This window comes from Calidris pugnax, unplaced genomic scaffold (assembly GCF_001431845.1).
Source record: "Calidris pugnax isolate Ruff unplaced genomic scaffold, ASM143184v1 scaffold211, whole genome shotgun sequence".
NCBI classification, from domain to species: Eukaryota; Metazoa; Chordata; class Aves; order Charadriiformes; family Scolopacidae; genus Calidris; species Calidris pugnax.
In genome coordinates, this window is record NW_015091083.1 from 541,317 (window position 1) to 563,722 (window position 22,406).

At 42.6% G+C, this 22,406-nt stretch overlaps 1 protein-coding gene across 3 annotated transcripts in view; it reads right to left on the reverse strand.

Annotated features, from left to right (window-relative positions):
• The window catches only part of TSPAN4 (tetraspanin 4), a 367,797-nt gene that overhangs the window by 204,594 nt on the left and 140,797 nt on the right, over window positions 1–22,406 (reverse strand). The gene's annotated exons all lie outside the window — the stretch shown is intronic.

Consider the following 22,406-nt stretch of genomic DNA (forward strand, 5'->3'; position numbering starts at 1 on the left):
CTCCAGCCTCCCATCCCGGCTGCTCCGGCCCAGGCCGGGTTTCTCCGCCGCTCCCCCAGGGCTGCGGGCCCAGCGCCGACATGGCGGAAACCGGCCTCAGCGCCCCCCCCCCCCCCCCCCCGCCCCCCCCCCGCCCCCGCCCCGCCGCGCTCCGAAACTCTGAGCGGGGAGTAACGGCTGGAGACGGAGCCTGGCGTGCGGCTGGCTCAACAGGGGCTGCCCGGATACACGGGCAGCGCTGCCCAAAGCAACGGGAATAAGTAGCTGTTGTAAAAATGTCTTGCGCGTAAGCGTTTGGGATGCTGTGGGGGGCGCGGGGTCAGAGCAGGCCGTGCTTCCCCTGCCGGAAGGTTTGCTCGTTCCGCTGCAGACGCATCACCGGGATTTTCATCATTTACTCGGTCCCACAAAAGCATCACTCAGCAAAACGCATGGCCGGCTCATTTGCTTCTCTAGCAGCCTGTCTCTCCCTGTCAGGTTACTCTGAACAGCATCATACTCCATACGCTGGGGAGCTCTTCCCTAAAATCTACCTACTCCCACAGGCACTAGAGAGTTGAAAATCTGCCACACAACTTTTTCAGAAATGAAAAATCTGGCTGAACCTGTGGTAATTACAGTATTAACACTCAGGAAAACAGGAGTCATTTACCATCTTTGCCCTAAATTCCCTGTGCAGGTAAATCAGTTCATCTCCATGTGTGCAACCTCCTTACCTGTAAAATGGGATGGCCTGTCTCTGCCTCCCTGCTCTCATCATCCGTCTGCCTTATGATTTTTACCATAAGCTCCAGGAGCTAAGTGAGGAGATGGCTGGCTAATATTTTTTTTAAAAGGCTTGCCCCAGCTCAGAATTAATCACGATGAAAACAGGTTTCTTGCATGAAGCATCTTGCCAGTCTCAGCACAAATGAACACAGGCACTAATTAATTAAAGAACAAATTAGTAAAAGTAAAATGAGCTGGTTTTGCACATAGCCTGAGCAGTTCACCCTTGCAAACTACCCTCTAATTGTGTTAATTTACAAACTGCAAAGCTAGAGTCTATTTCCCTTCATTTCCTCTGCAAACTATAAATACACTGGCCATACCTGGTGCAACCTTTAGAGAGAAAGAACTTTAGCACAGAACACAGGGGTAATAACTCCTGTGCCATCTGTTTCAACAATTTGGGATGACTTACAACTTTTCCACTTTTAATTTCCCTACCTCTAACAAGAGACATACTTCATAGCCACGATAGAGCTCGCTCTTCTGCTCTTCCTCCCTCCCTTTTCTGCACAGCATAAACTCTGCCCCCAGAAAGGAGTCCTCCTTTCTAGGACATAAAGATGGCCCCAGGCAAACAGATCTGTTCTCGGTCTGAGTTTCCAATACACCATTTATTTTTCCTATGGCACCAAACAGTTCTTCCACCAATCTTCTTCCTTGTCTATATAGTTAACCAGTTTGGCAATGGAAATCCAAAGGTGATTCAAATGGTGTCCATGTCCCCTGTCAGTATACAGAAATGCCTACGCACAAAGCTCCAGATTAAATGGTAAAAAGAAAATCTGCGTACAGCTCTGTACACACATTATGCTGTAACAGTGTCAAGTCAGATAATCATTATTTAGCAAGGGTGCCCACAGTATCGCAAGTACATAACAGAGGCCAATTTGGCATATTTACTGTAAACTAGACATCTGAAGACTCAAAAGCAGCTCACTTACTGCTAGCTAGATAAGAAAAGGAGCAGAAATCAATTGATTTCACCTTTCCTTAAGGCAAGAAATCATGAATTCCCAAGATAATTCAGTCCTTAATATGGGTGGAATAATTTACAAAGCCAAGATCTGAGGTAGAAGCGAGAGTTTCTAAATGCTGCTTTTAAATAAAAAACAGTAAACATTGACACACAGTGGGTATGTTTCAGATAGATGCAGAAAAATGCGTGAGGAAGGCAGAGGTCCCACACAACACTTACAATAAAGGGCACTCCTCCTTTTGCCACCATCCCTTAGCACACCTCATTGAAATGACACCTTTCCAAAGCCACTTTAGTGTAAAATTTAGCTCTCAAGTCATCGCTCTTGTTCTTTCTCATGCCAATATTAACAGCTAATTAGAAACAGAGTCATTAGGGATACTGACATTATACATCTCCAGAATAATTCTTTTATTAAATCTTCCATGCTAGGAAACCCAGTTAGAGTCACTAGCTTAAATGGGAAATCCTTGAGACAGTTAGATTGTACCAGCAGGCTAACTGTGCCTGGATGATGTGCTTGGATGGAGTAACACCCTACGTGGGAACTGGGGAAAAGCAAAAAAAGGAGAAGGGCTGATGTACTCTACTTTTGCCCATCCCTGGTGGGAACTGGATGAAAGGGGCAGGGATGTGCTAGGACCCATAGCAACATTTAAGCTGTTATTATAAAGTCATACTTACATGAACCAAGAAGAATAAACCTCAGAAGCATTGCATCGCTGGGCCATTATGTCCACAAGGGTGACTCAAGGGGCAGATGAATTATAGCTTCCACAAAACTTTTTGTTAATGACTGATCACCTCTGTTCCCCTCAGCTTTCCATCTACTTTTTCTCTCCCTGGCTGCATCTGTATATTCCCATCCTGTAGCCAATTCATATTGATTCCCCTACACAAGAAATCAAGCACTGTGCAGTCTCGCTGGCAGAGGTTCAATCTGTATTGATTCTGGTAGCACGCTACCATTTAGGTTGTGACAACTCTGTCCCTGCCGCGTTGAGTGGAGAGCCGGTAACCCTTCAATGTCTCCAGCCTAAACCCTGGCCTTGAAAGAGGAGAGGCAGCACTCCAACAATGTCAGATGAGCTCCAGGCAAGAGACAGAAACTGTAAAATGTTTGTGCATCAGCAGTAGATCTGTTAACTGCGTTACCCTTTCTCCCTCCAAGGTGTCAGCTATCACCTGAAGACACACACGTACTTGTTCAGCTGCCCACGCTTCCCACCTGCCACCACACCCTGCACTGGCAGTCACCACAGGCCCCACACCATGCTTCTATCTCCCGTGGCCAAATCTGCTCCCCATCCCCTTGTTTGTTCTCGTTGCTGTGACCGGCACTCTCCGCCCCTGTTCCACCACCTTGCAGGGCAGGTGACCATTACCTGTAGGTGGGCTGGTCATGGCCTCACTCCCCTTTACAGGCTTCAGTGGCTGCAGTGAGTCGCAGCTGGGGCTGAGGCCGGGCAGTGCTGCCGGGCCCTGATCCCCGCGACAGTGACACTGCCAATGCCAAGGCCTGAAGTGACCTTTGTGTGTGTGCTCTGAGCTCAAGTGATGGTTAGTGTGGCAAAATGTTCTACTGGGGATCCCTAAAGAACCTGCCTGTCTTTGTAGTCTGGGTGGGAGCCCAAACTGGGCCTCTTCTACCTCCTGCTTGCTTTGGGTCCTCCTTCAGTGCACTCTGTTTTTCCAGACCCAGCTGCTTCTTTCCCTGTCCCACATCCAGGGCTTCCCCTCCTCATGCCTCACTGTGTGACACCTCTGGACCCAAAGGACCCATCAACTGAACCCAACAGGCCTTCTAATACCACTTTGGATCAGGCCTTCCTTTTATCCATTTTGAATGCCGCTTTCTCTTCTTGCTCCACGATCACAAAACACGAGCCCCTTCAGGGTACACAAAATGCAGCCACTAACACACCTCCTCATTAATTTAGTCTCATTAGTCCTTTAATGGTTGCACTGGCTTTCCCTCTAAAAATGCCTCCTGTCACTGTATTCAAAACTCTGCACACCTGCTCCATCCTTCTAATGAAATAACCCACTTTGCATTAACCTCAGTAGTGTGTTTGTAAGCATCTCAAAAACTGTTAAGAAGTGATCACAAAATAAAATAAATTTTAAAAAGTCCTACTAGAAGCTATTACTGAAATATACTGTATAAATACAGGGTAGTATGTGACAACTGCTCCTGTTTTGCAACAGGGGTGTATGCAAAGGCACTTACATGAGAGATGATAGTCTTTCCCAGTAGTTTTGGTGAACAAAATGTCTAAGATTAAATATTACTGCAAGAACAGGAGCTTTTTGTGGGTTATTAACTTTGTGCCACAGCATTACAATCAGCTACAGGTGATCAATTGATAAATACACTCCAAGTGGTTAACTTTTAAATTTCATGTACATAAAGAGATCATCACATAAAAGCATTATGAAAACTGTTTGGCATTGCCTGTGCCCTTCTTCAGCAATGTGCCCAGCGAACAGTCCCTTCTGTACCCCCCAGTGCGCTCTTTGCAGCTAGTTTTTGGTTACATTTGATTCAGAGATGCGGGCTATGTAAAAAAAAATGTACCTCTTCCAAGGACTAAGAGAAACATTACCTCTTCTGACTGGAGGGTGAATCTAAGTTCAGGGCCAGGCTGGCTGTTTTGGCTTAGGAGGAAAAAAACCCTTCTAATGGAGTCTTTAATTTGTTTGCTTTTCTATATTCATTTTGCATAAATATAAATGACTAAAAGCACAAGGCAAGGGGAGTGAGGATACGATTTTTAACCTGGCAGCCTCACACTACTGTAGGTCTGCAGTCTCTGCTCAGCCCTGGCCAGTACTGTTTAATATCTTCATCAATGACATAAACCGTGGGATTGAGCACACCCTTGGCAAGTTTGCAGATGACACCAAACTGAGTGGCACTGTTGACATGCCTGAGGGACAAGATGCCATCCGAAGCGACGTCGACAAGCTTGAGAAGTGGGCTCGTATTAAACTCAGGAGGTTCAACAAGGCCAAGTGCAAAATCCCGCACCTGGGTTGGTGCAATCCCCAGTATCAATACAGGCTGGGGGACAAAGGGATTGGAAACAGTCCTGCCAAGAAGGACTTGGGGGTACTGGTGGATGAACAATTGGACAGGAGCCAGCAATATGTGCTTGCAGCCCAGAAGGCCAACCATAGCTTGGGGTGCATAAAAAGAGGCATGGCCAGCAGGTCAAGGGAAGTGATTCTGCCCCTCTGCTCTGCTCTGCTCTGGTGGGACCTGGAGTGCCTCGTCCAGCTCTGGAGTCTTCAGCACAGGAAAGACATGGATGTATAAGATCAGGTCCAGAGGAGGGCCCCAAAAATGATCAGAAGGATGAAACACCTCTCCTGTGAGGACAGACTGAGAGAGTTGGGATTGTTTAGCCTGGAAAAGAGAAGGTTCCAGGGAGAGCTTACTGGAGCCTTTCAGTAATTGAAGGGGGCTTATGAGAAAGATGGGGACAGATGTTTTAGCAGGGCCTGTAGGACAAGGAGTAATGGTTTTAAGCTAAAAGAAGGTAGATTCAGACTAGATATAAAAAAGAAATTTTTTACGATGAAGGTGGTGAAACACTGGAAGAGGTTACCCAGAGAGGGCATACATGCCCCATGCCCCATCCCTGGAAACATTCAAGGTCAGGTTGGACAGGGCTCTACGCAACCTGTTCTAGCTGAAGATGTCCCTGCTCATTACAGATGTGTTTAACTAGATGACCTTTCAAGGTCTCTTCCAACCCAAATCATTCTATGATTCTATGAACATGCTGGCGGTTCTAGGCGTTGAGTCAGCGTTGCACAATTACCTCTCTGCATCTCCATCCACAGGGTAAGCAATGGAGAAATGTGGTGGCAGTGTCCCTGCATGTCAACCCCCTTTCTGACAGCCCAGACAGAGCAAAGAAGCAGCAAACAAGGAGTTTCCTCCCTAAATCCTACTCTCTCCTAAGAATTCCTGTGGTGTAAAGAGCCTGTGCTGCCATGCGTTGCCGAAGGCTTTAAGAGAGGTGCAAGTGGATCAGACTTGGAGCCATAAAACCAGTTCCTGAACCATAAGCAAGCAAGAAATGTCAAAGGAGCCCCATAAGAAACACGTAAATCAAACATCAGTCCTACTCTGGGCAGCAGGTCCTCCAGCTCAAGGGCTATTACCATGGGGCTATAAGCTGAGGATCTCCCAACAACCTTTTATTGTAGAAAGAAATACCAATACAAGTCAAGCAGAGAATCGCATGTTTCACTGAAAACTCAAACTTATTGCATACATAAGATCCCATGCCTTCCCTATGATTACCAGGTTTCTTGCTCATTCATTAGCAATTTAATTATCTGTAAAAGGCTATATTTGCTGGAAAGTGGTTGAGCCCTGAATTGCATGGACAGGAGAAAGAATCACGTGTTCTAGAGACTTCCTCAGCTATGCAACTCTTTTTTGAGGCAGATTTACTGATGCCTCCAACAAAACTTTGAAAAAATAAGCCAGTCAGAAGCAATTTCATTTATATATCCTACTTCAGGGTGGGTTTTTTTCATTTTCTTTATTTTTTTTCCTTTATAAATAAGAAATTTGCATGAAAAAAAGGATCTTCAATACTTAATAGCTCATCTCCTTCTGCTCACATGCCACCTGAAGTCATGATCTTTGGTTTATGGCATAATTAGTTGCTATGGAAATAACATAATCATAGACATAGAGAAAATATTTTGGGTATGATTTGCAATGCTCCTTATTTAAGCCTGTGCACAAGTTACTTTTGCAGAAAAAGCAGTGAGGTTTATGTGCTCTCATCTGCATAACGGTTTTCATCACCTCTATCTGTGCATTCAAAGACTAGAATCATAGAATTGCTATGGTTAGGAGAAGCCTTTAAGATCATGAAGTCTAACCGTTAACCTAGCACTGCCAAGTTGCCTCTAAACCATGTCCCTCAGCACTACATCTATACAACTTTTAAATACCTCCAGAGATGGTGAATCAACCACTTCCCTGGAACCCTACTCCAATGCATGATAACACTTTCCAAATATCCAGTCTAAACCTCCCCTGGCAAAACTTGAGGCCATTTCCTTTTGTCCTATCACCTCCTACTTGGGAAAAGAGACCAACATTCACCTCACTACAACTTGCTTTCAGGTAATTGTAGGGAGCAATAAGGTCTCCCCTCAGCCTCCTTTTCTCCAAGCTAAAAAACCCCAATTCCTTCAGCTGCTCCCCATAAGACTTATTCTCTAGACCCCTCACCAGCTTTGTTCTTCTTTAGACACACTCCAGAACCTCAATGTCACTCTTGCAGTGAGGGACCCAAAACTGAACACAGTATTTAGACACACAGGTATTAAACCCCAATTGCTTCAGCTGCTCCCCATAAGACTTATTCTCTAGACCCCTCACCAGCTTTGTTCTTCTTTAGACACACTCCAGAACCTCAATGTCACTCTTGCAGTGAGGGACCCAAAACTGAACACAGTATTTAGACACACAGGTATTGGTACATGCACTGCTTGCACTGACAGCATTTCCTGCACCCGTATTTGAGCATCTACATGTTCAAGCAGTGATGAGAATGTACATGCACGTGAACAGCTGGTGCCAAGTTAGACTAAACAAAAAAAATCTCTTAAAAAAATTACTTGGGATTGGGTCCCAAAACCCTGTTCACAACCGAGCTCCCTTGCCTTTCATGCTTTCTGGGCTTTTGTCATCCTATTCTTTGCCAATGTTTTCATTTGTCCAATAATAAAAATTTTGACTTAGGAGATTCCCTGTTTCCCCAGCAAATTCTGCATATTTAGATCCTGGACAGAGAGGATTATTGCTGCAGGAGAAAGACAAGCAGTGCCAGTCACTGAACTCCTGGAGAAGCAGAAGCCCTGTTCCTCTGCCAATGCCCTCAGCAATAAAGAATGAAAGAACAGAAATAAAGAATTCACCTGACACCTCATACAAGATGAGTTGTGGCCCAAAGAAAACTTTGTCAAGACCTGTCTTTGCAGTGTCAGCAGGTCTTAGCAGCATGAATGCAATTTATGTGCTAGTTTTCTTAAAATCAGGTTATTTTCTCTAACCTGAGAGATCAGCTGACGTTCAAAGAAATGCCACTTCAAACAGACACGTGGTACTCAGGATCTTTCTGTCAAGTATAAAGCAATCAATCAGACGTGAACGTCTTTAAACTACACAGTTCTGATGGTTTGTGAAAGCAGGTATTTTAAAGCAGAAGCAAACAAAACAAAACAATGACTTAGAAAAATTCAAAGATTCATTAATGTTCCCTAACTAGTGTCTGCCTTTTAACTTCTTCACAGATTTTTTTCCTTGAATATTCAAAACAGATTTCCCCTCTTATCTTGTACCCTCAAAAACAGGGCTAGGGTTTTGCAAGCAGATGAGCGTGAAGTAAAGTTCATATAACTGCGTTTCAGCTCCATTTCCAAAGCAATGACGGTTCAGCAACGTTCACTGACCTCACAGGGATCCGAGCGCTCAGCACTTTTGAGAATCAGGTCACAGAGAGCCCATTTCAGTGAGGTATTCACCTACAGTTTTCACTGCATTGAGATATTCATGTATTTAAATAGTAAGCACACACTTAAATGCTTTCATGAGTGGGACTGTATATAAAGCAGGAGAAATGCGGTGTTTAAAAGGCTGCAGGTCAAGCTGGACTCTGTACAGAGCTGCTGTAGTGGAAAGAATTGCTCTGTGAGCACACATCTTTGAGGCTACTGCTTCACAGATCTACCTGTGGAGCTGGCTAGGAGGTGCCTTCAGCCAAAACAAGCAAAGTTAGTTCAGGTGGTTTGAAATGGAGTAAGAAGCCCTCCTACCAGCAGCTCAAGTCAATAGATGTGAGCAAGCACGCCAAGACAGCAGACAGGCTGGAGAAGTGATCTCTGCTGCTGCGCTGCTGGGTCGGCGTCTTTCTCTTCATAGCCAAAAGACCTCAATTTGTTCTTAGCTCCCTTAGGCTCCTTCCAAAATCCTAGCTTAAAGGTAAATATACTTTTTCCAAAAAAGGACTGAAAATGAAACCCCTAAGGGAGCAATAGATGTCCTTTTCATCTTGAAAGATAACAACTTATTGGAATAAGCAAACAGACATTATTTTTTACGACATGGAAGTTCTGTAACACTAACTCAGTGCACTTCTTACAATGCAAGCTGTGCTGGGGAGAGCTTAAAATTAAAACCAAAGTATTAAAGAGACTGCAGCAAATTTAAGAGTATTTGAAAGGGAATAATAAACAAAAACACTAGGTGGTGATTAAATATTGTGATATTAAAATGGAACGGACCCGTACATGGAAAATGTAACTGGCCATATATATTGTTATATATTATCAGCTATTGTTCTTTTTCCTGACGTTGTAAGGAATCACAGGGCTTATATCGCCCCACATAGTAGAAGTAAACAGCAATGGATATCTTATACCTGACATCTCTGTAAGCATTCACGCAAAAAGAAAGGAACTTCTGCTATAAAAAAAAAAAATCTCGTTAGAAGCACAAGCTTTGGCTTTGTGCTTTGCCATTCTGAGCACTCATAATAGTGAAGAGTCAGAGTGCTACCAGCAGACATACTTTCAAATATGTATTTTTGAACAGATACTACATACAGGTAAACAATTTAAAATTACAGCCTAGGATTTACACTCCTAAAAGATACACTAGTGAATGTACCAGTGACAATGCTTGGAATAAAAATGCTCTTTTGGAAGAAAAAGTGTCATCTGCACTGGAAACCATGCATCTGTATTTACATGTTCACATCACCAAAATCTGGCTCTTTTTAAATTTCACTATCAAAATCTATAAATAAGCTCATTTTCCTAAGGAAGGGTACATCTACAGAGAAGGAAGAGGCACTTGTATTTTAAGGCAGCACAGATGTGATACCCTTTTGGAAAACATACCTAAACTCAGTTACCAAAGACAATACAGAGGCCCTAATTCAGCAAATTCGAGTTGTCTAAAAGGAAGGAAAAAAAAAGAGGAACTCACCCCTATGTATTAAGGTGCTTAACACCATTAAACTTTAAAAGTGGGGCTTTGTTTGGATAGAAATAAGGACATAACTTAGAGCTTTAATGATAAAGAATGAAAAATAATAAGTGCCTGAATTTAGATGCTCTTATTGAAAAGCTACCTCCAAAGCATATGTTAAGTCTTTAAAGTCATCACCCATTTTGCACACTGGCTAAGATTCTGGATTTAATCAAAACCAAATTTGTGCCTAAATTTCACCTAAATTTTTGTGCTCAGTGTTTCCTATTGGTTCACACTAGGCTTTCAGATATTCCTACTCTGTAAGAAACACTTGGCACAGGACCTTTGCAAAATTTAATCCTGCTAAATCTAAGCCCTAGCGTACATTAAACTGCTAAAAATGCAAGGTCAACCTCTTCTGCGGTCTGACCTCCAAACAGTTTGTTTACTGTGTTATATTTATGGGGATTTTTATGAAGGCAGATTTATATACTAAAAAATTATTTCTGCACCAGATCAAAAAGCCAACTGAAAAGCTATTAGAAGCATTTCCACAAAAAAAAAAAAGGATATCTATTCTGTGATCATTTTCAGAGAAGGCAGGGAATGCAGAAAGAAGAACCAGACCTCCTGATTTTTGTATTCTGCATTTTTGCCTTTAGACAGGATTTCTTATTTGATAGGAAAGGAGGTCCTCCTTAGAAGCATCTTTATTTTACTCATATTTCCAGGTATCTGAAGACCATATTAAGTTTCTGCATAGCTCTGATATTGCTAATGACATTTCTCTCAAATAATGCATAAGTATGAGCCTATAAAACTTTAATTAAGATGCTTTATAGCCTTTTATAAGTGTCTCCCAAAACTATGCTGTAGGGTAAACTGTACTTTTAATTTCTATTTGTTATGTTTACACTGTGCAAAGAGATTCATTACAGTAAAAAGTAGTTATTCTTTCTTAGAAGACTACACAAATTCCTTGGTCAAAGTCTGTCTGGATAAAGTAAACAAATAGTCTTTTTTGTTTGCTTTCATTTTGCTTGGAAATTGAAAAGCTAAACAAACTGTAACACAACTCTACCAACTCCTATAGGGGTCAGACACATCACAAAGCCAAAACTGTGCCTCTGCTGCTTTGCACATGCCAAGAATCAAGATGCTGAATGCATCTGCAAGAGCAAAAAGTGAAAAAAACCCAGAAGATAAATATACTCGCTGCCTGGCTCAAACAGCATACCATGTTTGGAGCCTGATCCAAAACACACTGAAATCACTGCAAGGTGCTGTTCCAATCTCAACACCTCAAGGGTCTGTGACTGCTCATAGGCCAGGCAAATCTTGGAGCAAGCTTCTGTCCCCATTGATGCCTGGATACTGATGTGAGCAGGACTGCTATAAATTGGTCATATGCAGATGATCAATACACTTTAAATTTTCTTTTAATGTAAGACCAAGAGGCAGGAGGGTTGAATCCAGGACTCCTTTCACCGCTGTGGAATTGGATTTCTTTATTGAGCTGTTTAAGACAGGATAGGTATGCTAAGTATGACGGGACAGATGTAACAGGACATTAAAGCTCCAAGAACTGGGAGCAGAGAGAAGAGCTGACATCCTCACCAGAGCGTGAGGGCTCCCTGCTGGCCTGCCAGCTCTGTGGGTCAGACAAGTGGTCCCAAAGGCATTCTGGACACCTGTTCCTTCAGCCAGGTCTTAGACTCTGTCCTATAGTGTAATATGCAGCACCTTTCTTGCCTCACAAAATAACCATGGGAAGAATTTAAACAGAAACACAACCCTTTCAGACTAATTTTTTAAAATGCAACCCAAAAGAAACCAATAAACATCAGCTTATCAATAAACAACTGAAATTCCCCAATCACAAGCTCTAGCAGTGTGAAATTCCCCTGGCTTGGCACAGAGAGGGCACACATTCTCCACTCCTACACTCCTTGTGAAATGAGCAGGACTCACCCCGGTGCAGCACACTGCATCCGGCAGGCTGATGGCAGCTATTAGCCCCATTATGAATCCTGCCATAATCCTGGCCAGACCTTAGCTGCTCCTCCAACAACAAGCTCCGCTAGAAAGGGAACCAAGCCAAAATTGGCTTTGGCAAGACAGAGGTGCAAATCTGATTTTCCTTCACGGAGTAAGTTACAGATCATGCAAACTCGTGCCTCGTGCAGCTGGAAGCTGACTGCTTCAGATGAGAGGAATTTATCATTATTATTTTAGTATGAGAGTAGCTCACTGATTGCAGCTTGACAACTCGAGTTAATTAGTTGATGAAGGGTCTGCTGCACACTGGCTGGCTCCGCATGCGTGGACTATGACACAATCAGCAGAATGAAATCCATACTTAAAAGGTCTTTGGTCTGTTTAATCCTAAACTACAAATCACAAAATCCACATAACAAAACCTGCAGATCAGAGGAATTACACAAGAGGTTCCCCTTTTCCTGGCCCTTGGGACAGTCTGGCCTCTGCTGCTTATTGAAGCTTATAAACAGACAGACTTGACTTCAAAAGCATCCTCTTTTCTTCCTGGAGTCCCAGTGGTTCTCAATAATAAGATAATTGGTTTGAGCTCAACCTGGCAATGTTCCCTTATGGCTGCTTTTCCCAGCAGGGAAATACCAACTTGCAGGTTTTCCTCTGCTCTCACCAAACAGCAGGTAGGATTTACCCACCTTGTCAAAGGGATTACGTCAAGATCATCTGGCCCCACTTATCAGCTAATGTAGAGAGCTCACATGCTATTTGCACCCAAGTTTTCAAAATATTAAGGTTTTTACTAAACAGTCAGCTAAAATAGTATGTGAGGCCATAATGTCCCAAGCTCCTGAGAATTGGTGGAGAAGCACAAATGGTATGGAAAACTGGCTGGGGATTGATCTACATGGGGCCACTGCAGCCACTGAAAGCCACTAATCAGTGAGGGACCCAGGGGAGCACATTGCCCATTGGGAACAAGAACAGGCCATTGCTGGTAGACCAGGAGCCTTCTATCAGTGGGAGCTACTACAGAAATTCAGCCAGCCCTCTGACAGACTCCACCTGTAATTACACAGCTGTAAATCTTTCTGTGGCCCTAGATCTTAGCACAAAGAAAAGCATTTTTTTCCTCTACCTTTCATATCCACATTTTGTACTTTCCATGGCACAGCCTGCTCCTGTCTTCCTTTTTACTTATCAGCAAGGAAGATGAACTGCACTTCTAGATGCTCTCTTAAAACAAATCAAAAGTAGAAAAGGAAACTCCAAGAGTCACTGGGCATGTCTGAAATGCGGTCAATCAGAGGTTGCTGGAGAGCAATCAGGAGAAAGGAGGTTTCTTCCTTTAGACAAAGATTATGAAATTTCAAGACAAACAGCTCTTGTCACCAGAAGTGATAACCAGAATATAGAGCTCACAGTCATCTCACCTGGGCCTCCTGAATCCCAAAAGGGGCTCCTGAAGGGGAGAAACACACAGCTATGGGCACAGGAGCCAGTATTTAGTAAGTAAGAGATGTGCATGACAAACAGAAATGGGTAGGTTCAGAAGCCACTACAAGGCTTTACTAGTTTAATTCTGGCACGTTTTGTTTTATCCACACAAGGACTCTGTTGATGGAGTCTGCATTCCTCTAACAGAAACATTACAGTCCTGGATCCCTGCTTGTCTACACTTCCTGAAGTATAACATAAAAGCAGATTAAGATTTTTTTGTGAGTGTAATAGGACTATTTCCTCCCAGTTTGAGAGCAGCTCAAAGGAATTGGCATCAACAACTTTGCCATGATTTAAGCTTATTTTTTGACCATGCTGAGCTCTGACAGAAGAGAGGCTCCAGTAAGAGCCATGCTTTATTCTGCCTCCACTAGGATGCTATTGAAAATCTTGGGATGAATAAGGACAGCACAGGTGCTGCACACTGAGTTTAAAAGCAAAACATTCTGCTGCAATAATGTTTGAGCATTTAGGGGACCACAAAGATGATTTTGTGTTATTACTCTCTAAACAAAATAACACCTTCCATGTTGACATTAATTTCTATAACATGACTTTAAAAACAAAACAACCCCAAAATTCAATAGACTGCACTCAGGATGGCAATGCCTCAAAATTAGAAGCAGCATGTTGGCATTTTTCCCAGAAAAAAAAAATATACATTGTGTGTGAGGCACTTTTTATTTTTCACAAGATCATTGAAGCTCTGGGGCTTATTCCCACCTCACAAAGCCAGAGGCAGGGACAGACTGGCCTTTGCAGCGCATGGAAACTTAGGCACAAGGAGTTTGTTTACCTGAACAACCGTGTCTGTGCATCAGAAGTAGTGAGCAGCACGGCTCTCTCAAATCCATGATGCTGAAGCCTTATCCTTCCTATCCAATACAGAGACCTTGATTTGAGGGCTGCTTGTTCTCAGGCCAGTGCTTCCAGGACAGAGTTACTAAACTATAATAAGCAAGCTCCTAACCGCAGGTTGAGGAGACTAAAAGAACCCCTTTGGTCATCCCCAGCCAGTTGTAAGCAAAGCCCTGCACTGGCAGTGAGGTTAGCTAGGGTTTTTTGGTGGGATCAGGTTACAGAAGCTCCTAATCTTACATCCTTCACCAAACCTACAGCGATGATGTCTACGGCTCTGTTTGAACCAGCAAGAAGTGTGAGGCAATTCTTGCAGTAACAGGGCAGAAGATATGCAATTTCACACGTACCCTTACGCGCTCTTGAAGAGGCATCTGAACGCTGTCCAAAAATTAATTACATGGCATGACAAGCTCTGACAATTAGCTAACTAGACTGCTTGATGGCTAGGATTTTAAATAAGGATCTTTCAAGGGGGAAACTCTGGAACAGGCAGGCAGTGCTACTGTCATAACAGTCTGAGCTGTCATGAACGCATCGCACCAACGAGACAGCCCTACGGGCTTCACAACTGTGACTGCAAAGGAAAGAAAAGATCCTGGGGGAAAAGGACCTATTTAACTGCACCTGCACCTCACATCCATCATCAGGACATCCCCCCTTGCAAGACGGATGGAACAGAGGAGGACTTGGGACTTTCCCAGATGACAGTTTGCCCCAGTGAAGCAGCAAAGGAAGCCAGGACCACCACCTGCTCTCACTGGGGCTGGAAGAAGTGTTCTCTGTCACACCCCATCGGACAGAGGTCACAGGCAGGCCTGCAAATACAGCTAGTCCCTGTATGGTGTGACAGCAGACCCTGCACCCTTGACACCAGCTAGAACCAAAAATGCACTGCCTCCAAAATACCCCACGTATCCACTTCAAGCAACCCTGAAGGTTGCTGTTCCTCCACATTGTCACTGAAAGGGAGTTTGGGCAATGGACTTTTGCTGCCACACACCATTTGTGCAGATTTCTCTGATGGCTGCTTGTGGAAATCAGTGTTTCACTCACACAGCCCTCGCCTCTTTTGGGTAAGAAAACAACACTCACACTTTCTCAGTTTTCTCCCTTTGTATGCAAAGGAAAGGGATGAAGAGGCAAGGAGTTCAGGATAGTAAATAACCAGAGTGACTTGACAGCAAGTAAACCGGCACTTTGTAGTGTTCATGGCAACAGCTTTTGGCATTGTGGGAGAAGAAACAAAGTTCATTACACAACAAATGAACTACAGTTTTGTATTTGCAACACAGACTTTCAATGCAGCCAATTACTGTATATGTAGTGGTTACTAAAAGTCTTATGTTACTGACCATCCAGTCATTCCCTGACTGGATTACTCCTGGACCTTTAGAAGGTTTCAGGTTGGTTCTGGTATGTACTCTTACGATGAATATACGTATTAATAAGCATACGTCAATGTGTACATTTTCACAGAAAATCAGAATCTTAAGAACCTCACTGATAACCATGAAATTATCCATTTCTCAGGGGGTTTCATGTTTATTTCACAACTCTTTATTCTTGGGTTGGACTTTGTCAGAGTTGAGCTGTGACAAGCCGGCTCATTTTTCTTCTTTAGAAGCAAGGATCAAATCTCTATCTAGATACGTGCATTGAAGCGCTGTTCACTTAAACTAGATCTGCTTTTAACACCATATGCTAATTAACCATCAGGTTTTGATACGAATCTCTCAGAGGCTCATGCTTCACAGTCAGGATTCAGATGTATAAGCAAGATTCTCAGCCTCTGCAAAACAACTTAACTACAAGGAAATCAAAAGCACTGGATGGGTTTACACCAATTGAGAACCCAGCCAACCATCTTAAAACTGCAAAGGCTTCCGCTCAGGCAAGCACCACCACTGAAGTATTTCTCCCCGATGAATTTGCTGCCTTTTTTATTCCTGTTGCTGCTGTGGAAAATATCTCCAGCAGCATTTCTGAACCGTGTGCTGGGATTTGCTTACATTTCCCCCTTTCTTTGAGTAGGGGCTCTGTTCTCCTGATTCAGTTGAATTACGCGTGCCAAGGCATGACTCACATAGTTTACGCTGCTATGGCACAGGTGAGATGCCCTTCCCTCAAGCTGTCACCAGCCTTGCTGGAGAATCAGCTGCCAGTCGGGCCTCAGCATCTAGGGAGGAACCTCACGTGTTGCAATGTTAGACTCCCTCTTGCTCCTCCATCTGGGAGCACGGCTGGCGCCTTCTCTCTCAAGGCAAGCAGCCAGTAAGGGCCAGAAGTCACTTCACACTGTTAGTTGCTACCTGCCAATCCACGTACCCAAGCCAGCTCCATTTGAGAATGTGGCTTTTAGATTTGTTTTTCCTTCCAGGCAAAGGGGTAGCAGGACACTGCTGCCGAATACATGTTTTGTTATAGCCTCCCACTGCTGCTTAGCAGTTTAGTTTATTCTGTATCAGGCTGTTCACCATAGCTCTGTTTTATGTTTTTCAAGGTGTTTTTGGAAGATGCATGGTCTGAATGAAGACTGCCCAGGGGAAAGGCACGGTGCAATACTGTATGGAAATTTCCCTAAACGATGAGGGGAGATGAGGAGGCAAAAAGGTTCCCTGGGGCAGGGACCCACACAGCCATGGCAATGAAAAAGTTATTGGGATTTATTAGCTCAGCTAGTGTTTATTCCAAAATCCAAATGGTTTTTTTCTTTTCCTTGTATAGGCCAATCCAGTGCCCACTAAAGTCAGTGGGAGGTCTATGAGGCTGAAGAGCACAGAGGCAAACTTTTGAGAAACTTTTTCATTTAGAGAATTATTTAAAGCAATCTCCCTACAGATGTGAAATATCTAAATATCAGACACTTGCAGTTACTTTACTGGCAGCTGCCCTCCTACGCTGAGCCTGTAGAGTTTGAAAAACTTGATGTGCCTCCTGATGTGCTGAACAAGAGCATTAGATCTGACCTTTTGCTAGAAGAAGGAAGGGAAAGATGGCAATCAGTCTGCTTTGCAGATGAAACAAAAAGGACTAAGTCCCTAAAAATTAAGTAGACTGAAGCCAGAAATGAAGTTTCCATTCCACCTCTGACAAAGACCTCCAGTGCTTGGTAGGTCATTCAATCCTTGTGCTTCAATTTTGCTCTCCAGCCCTTTTTTTTTTTAACACTATCTTTTACCAGCTTGCTGAGGTTTCTAGGTATTACTACTGGCGATGCACATGTTCTATGATAATAGTAATAACACCATAATGATAAGGTCGAGTACCCAACACAAACCTGAAATCTGACTATGAGCACAAGGAACATGAACACCAACTTATCAATACATAACATATTAATGATGCTTTTTTTAATGGTATCAGTGGGCACCAGGACAGAGCTTTTCTGAGAAAGAGGTAAATTTTACTGTTAATTATCATTGTAACAACTACTAGTCTTCACTGAAGTGTTTTTTGCTTTTACTAGAAGAGCAATTAATGTAGCTAGTCATTCCAATGTTACTTACTCTGTACTCAATCATTACACTGGTTGGACGAAAACTCACTTCAATCAGAACAAGTATTACAACCTATGTATTGACTTGATGCCTCTGAAACAGGTCTGCAAATGGAAATGGCAGGTCTGCCATATTTCTAGTAATCTTGGCATGGTCCTAAAGTAGTTCATTAACAGATAGCACTCAGTATAAGCAAGGAAAGACAACACAGAAATGAGAAAATACAGTATTGCCAGGTGGTGATAGTGAAAAGGAGTGAGACACACTGTCATCACATAGGGAGTATTTTAGCTTTGCTTAAAGAAATCACATACTACATACTAAAAGGAGCTGCTAGCCACACAGTCAGAGCCAAGAATTTCATTGGATTTGGGCATGCAGCACTGAACAGCTTTGCATTTCCTAAACATACAGCTTTTCCATAGTGGTAAACACGGCATTCCTATTGTGCTGATGCAAAACTACAGCACTGGACCCACTTGTCCACAGTCTGAGTAAATTGCTCCCCTCTTCTGTGCTCCTTTCACAGCAGGGAGCTCACCTCAAGCCCTGCTCTCCCTTCTCTCTCCCAACAGCCTCTCCCCCAACTTATTCAAGCCTGTTTGCAAGAAGGCAACAAGTTGTTTTTCAGCCACAATGACAAGTTTCCACAAAGGAAGAGTTCACTTTATATAGCTGATCGATATTTGTGTTGAAAAGGTGCAAGCAAACACCTTTGAAATCAACCACCCAAATGTTAATAATCAAGCTTAGGGGTTCTGCAAGTTATTTCAGATGAAGTCAATGAATTCTTTTATAACATGTGCATGTGGGAACACAATGCAATGTAGGTAGGTACTGCAGTACAAACTAACAGTCACTAACAAGCTGCCATTTTCAAAAGGCCAAAGGAAAGCTCTGCCACAGGCATACAACAAAATATAAGGATGTGTCAGGTGGATTTTGTTAACAGATGTTATAGCAAGTAAAGTATGTATGAAATATATATCAATAAATGTACCCTTCAGCTCCTCTTTTTTTACTCTTTGCTACTGACACTTATATTACAAATCAATACATTTTTGGCCTCCAGAAAGATCTTGTTCATCCACTTTATCAAGAAATACTTAATAAATCATATTTTGCAGCATAAATCATATCTTACCACAAATGAGATTTAGAGGAACTAATCTCCAAATGTAGTTGCTTAGCATATGCAATAAAGCCATCCCTTATATTAAAATTCAAGTTCAGATCTGTAATATTTTAGCATGCATGATAGTAAACAAAGGATCCACAAACAGGTCTGCTTAACGTATCTTTACACAGCTTTAAAAAAGATCTTTCCCTAATTTTCATTAACATTTTTCCAAAGAGCTGAAAAAGTTAAAAGCCTTAATATCTTCACAGTGCTGGAGCCATATATCATATTGCAAAGGTGAGAAATGCACTTCAGTTGGTTTCACAAGCACACCCCACGTTTTAGCAGTATACTGTGGATTTCAAAGAAAACTAACAAGAGCTATTTTCTGACTGTTGAATGAAGTAGAACATGTAGAGTTCAGAGATGTGAGTCCTACTGCCACTTCCACTACATGCTTTACGAAAGGCTTCAGGCAAAATGCAGTGAGATTTTCCTATATGTATATAGGTTTAAGACCTAAGCTAGATGTTTCCATCTCTTCAGAGATCTGTAGAACTGAAACATAAAGGGCCAAACCAGTTTCAAGGTTCAATCCTGACCTCATTTCCAAGATGCTTTGAGACTGCCTTCTTAAAAGTCCAGTGAAATTCTTTTCAAGGAAGATGCTGTCAGAGCCTGAATCAAAGCTGATGGATAGGAATCACTTGATCCAAAGCCGCAGAACAGAAAAGCATTATTATTAAATGCTCTTATGCTTTAATACCTTTACACTTTTACTCAACGGTCTGGGCTTTAACAACATCTCTCTCCAGATGTATTGCTGGTGAGAAACCTGTTCTGTAATACAACATATCACATATCCCAGTGCAAGTAACAAAAATCCTGATCAGCAGAAATGCAACTGGATTTTTGGTCATCAACAGAAAAAATCACTTTTTGGTCTATTTTATATGTCTACATGTGCAATATTCTTGGTACTCAAGTCTAAAATGGCCACTGCTGAGAGCCTCACGCCAATGATAGTAGGCTACAGTAGGTGTAACAAATATCTAAATACAGTAATTCATATCAAGCAATCAGGTTCCACTTTAGATTGCTAATTTACACATAACACTGGAAAAAGCCAAAGATAATACATTGTTTCTTCACTTCCTTCCTCCTGGCCTTTTATCCACCTCACATCCGAATACTCCCTCCTGATAGAAGCCAGAGCTTTCTGGCTCAATACTTCTGCTAACTTGGAAATTACTAAGAAATACATATTATATTGATGATATGATAATCCATTGGTTAACTAAAAAAAGAAAAAACAACAACAAAAAACCCCTAAGTTTTGCCTTCACTATAGGTTTCAACTAACACAGAAACCACCAGCACTGCAGGACGTCAGCCTCACACAGAAATTGCACAGGGGCTCCAACCTGTACAAAGATAAATGAGCAGAAAAGCCAAGTTTCCAAATGCCCTCTGCTGGCACCTGTCAGTATTACTAAGAATTTCACCCTGTTCCTAACTAGGCTTTCAAAAAACTAATTCTGAAGGTTTCAAATTTGAAGATATCCTGGGCTTACATTAACCCTAATAAATTTACCCTCTTCCAGCTTTGCTTTAGTGCCCAAGTTTGCCTGGTTTTAACCAAGTGCAACAGAAACCCAAGTGCTGCAGTTCTCCTTGGAAACATCATGGATAGATTGACTTCTAGTTGAAAAGTATGTCTGAAAAAATTTTCGAATTCACTAACTTCTGGGGATCAGCACCCTCATTTGACCAGTTGCTTTTCAGGAAGCTGCTGTGAAGTTTTTCTTACCCTCCCACCAAGTACTAGGGCTGCAGGATCCCAGCCATCCTCCTGCAGATCGCTGGGAGCATCCAGGAGCAGACGCTTAGGCAAGTTTTAACCCCCAGCGATGTGCTGGCTTAGAATACACAACACAGTTGCCCAGTGACAGCCATCACAGTGAGCACCATAGCTACCACACAGTCACAGTCACACAGCCATGGCAACCAAGGCTGCCCTTCCCCAGGTCCACCAGACCCCCGGCACTGGATGCAGTGCAGGGCTACAGCTGTAAGAGCATGAACAAAGTGCTCAGCATTTCTTGAATTATTTTCCCCAAAACAAATTGGATCTAGTGGATTTCCTAGCATGATGGAAGCATGACCTTCCTAGCATGACCTTATTTCAAACATCCCCCTTAACCATCCATTAGGAATTTAAAAATGTCATTAGGAACTGGTAGAGAAGAAGGCCAGGTTATAGTTCCTTGATATTCTGGCTGTGAATTACTATTCCTTTACTATTACCTTTCAGTTACGTAAAGACATTGTGTCTGATGATATTTTAAAGTTATGTTTTAATTCCATGTTAACAACAACTAAGCCGTTGTATCAGAAGAGACCAACAATTAATAATACAGATCGGGAATATATATCCTGGAGCGATTGCTGGCTTCTTGAAAAAGATGGTTATGTGTTTGCATGGTGCAGCTCACTCACATGAAGGCACAGGTTGGACAAAGCAAACTATCTTCTAAGAAGGACTCTAAGGGATGAAAGTATTTCAAGTGATGTTTGTGAACATGTGCTGCTAGGAGAAGGAAAACTCCTCCCTCTCAGGGTTTGTACAAAAAGGGAACATGTAATAAAACATCACTAGCTAAAAATGTCAAAACCTGCTTCATGAAGAAATGGTCATTGCATTTGTGAACTGAAGAGGATGGACATGGTACTGGTCTGGTTTAGAACAAAGAATAAGCAACTACACCCTGTGGTTCAGGGTCGTCTTGTTGGCAGGGTGCCCCTCTGTGCTCCCTTCACTGAAACACCACTTCAGGACGATGGCTTGGCTAACCATACACTTTGGCTTTCAGGCAGGAATAAATTTTAAACAGTCTTTGCCTATTAGCTTCACCTTACTTCTGCTGCTCTTTGCAAGTAAATGGAGCCTTAGCTTCAGTGCTCTCCCACCACCCATTATTGAAGTGAACCTCAATAATGACATCTCTGCTATCTACTACTTAGTCAGGAAAAGAGGCATCTCTCTTGGTGTTGAAGTGAAGTTTAACAGGACAGCATTTATTATGAAAAGAAGAAATCTTTGATGAACCTATAAAAAAAGCCTTATCAATCAGATTGTTAAATCAAAGCTGTTAAATCATATCTGATTAACCAAAATACATATTCAGTAGAACAGATTGTTCTTACTACTCTGATTGCACAACTAAACAAGGCTTTTAATAACTCTGCCTATGTAGGTGGGCAATGGAATAAAATAGTTGGGGGCCATCCATTATGGACACAGCCCTTAGTGGAACAGGGCTGTTAACATGCTATCTTATTTATTTTTTTTACAGCAATCTCTAAGCTGGCAAATTTAATTTCCATAATTTGTGCCACTGCAGCTCTGCTAAACTTGGTTGGGGTTTTAGTGCACATAGAAGCCAGCTTAAGTTAACCCAGAAAAGAGGGTTCTAAAGGTAAAGGTGGGTCCCATGTTTAGCAATGTGGATACAGCCATAAAAACCCTGCTCATGTAATGTATCGTGACATGAGTGACTCTCCTGATGACAGCCTGCCACTGCTTCAGGACCAGGAACCAACTATATCCTTGCAGACTGTGATTTCTGTTCTTGCAGTTGATCCGTATGGTAGGATCAACTTTTTTTAAAAAAAAATTCC